Source organism: Myotis davidii, unplaced genomic scaffold (genome assembly GCF_000327345.1).
Source record: "Myotis davidii unplaced genomic scaffold, ASM32734v1 scaffold1786, whole genome shotgun sequence".
In the NCBI taxonomy this organism is placed as follows: Eukaryota; Metazoa; Chordata; class Mammalia; order Chiroptera; family Vespertilionidae; genus Myotis; species Myotis davidii.
The window spans coordinates 171,561-172,875 of NW_006297147.1; positions in this window are offsets into that span (position 1 = coordinate 171,561).

Genomic DNA, 1,315 nt, shown 5'->3' on the forward strand with positions numbered 1-1,315 from the left:
TCTGCTCTGTGTTTCTGTAGAGAAATCCGTCTGCAGTCAGGGGTGTCACGGAAATGCTGATACCCACCCTGGAGCCTCCTCCAGCTTCACATGGTTCTATTGATCCTGGGAAGTCAGGCCTGTGGACGGAGGAGAGAATCCCACGGATGGTGCACTTCCTCTGGGCCCCGATGCTACACTGCTCTGAGCACTCACCTCACACAAGGCCACAGGATCGTTAGTGTCCCTTCAGATGGTGTCAGGAAGTAGGTATCCTTCTGGCCAGGAGAGGCTTAGGTCCCACCTGTGCGGCGGCACTCCTTTATCCTGTGGAGGTAAGTGGGGTGCGTGTCACAGGAGACCTGGGAGATGACATCCATGCCCGCACCAGCCTGAGGAGCAGTGAGCGTCAGGAAAATCACTAACACAGAGCAGAGCATGTGGACGGAGAGGGTCTGGGCACTGTTTCCCTTCAAAGCTTGTGTGCTCAGATGCCTCTTCAAACGTTTCTGCACACATTTCAGGTAGAAACCCAGTGCACTGGGCAAGCCCTCAGTTCTGTCTCATAAGCAAAAATGTTAATATCTTAGGAGGGTTTTTTTTTTGTTTTGTTTTTAATATATTCTATTGATTTTTTACAGAGAGGAAGGGAGAGGGATAGAGAGAAACATCGATGAGAGAAATCGACCAGCTGCCTCCTGCACGCCCCCCAGTGGGGATGTGCCCGTAACCAAGGTACATGCCCTTGACCGGAATCGAACCTGGGACCCTTGAGTCCACAGGCCGACAGTCTATCCACTGAGCCAAACTGGTTCGGCAGGAGGTTTTAAATATAAAGAAAAGTTCACAAGATTGCCAAGTCAGTGTGGCTCAGTGGTTGAGTGTTGACCTAGTAGGGGCTGTGCAGGAGGTGGCCTATCAGTGGTTCTCTCTCATCATTGATGTTTCTATCTCTCTCTCTCTCTCTCCTTTCCTTTCCTCTCCAAAATCAATAAGAATATATACATATATCTTTTTATTTTATTGTTATTATTTTAAATATATACTTATATATCTTATATAAATATCTTTTTATTGACTTCAGAGAAGGCAGAGATAGAAACATCAATGATGACAGAGAATCATCATTGATGAGAGAACCACTGATCAGCTGCCTCCTGCATGCCCCCCAACTGGAGACCCAGCCCGCAACCCGGGCATGTGCCCTTGACTGAAATCAAACCTGTGACCCTTCAGTCCGCAGGCGGACACTCTATCCACTGAGCCAAACTGGCTAGGGGAAGAATATATATATATTTTAAAGTATACAAGATTGTAAATAAATTGGAAGGTGGTA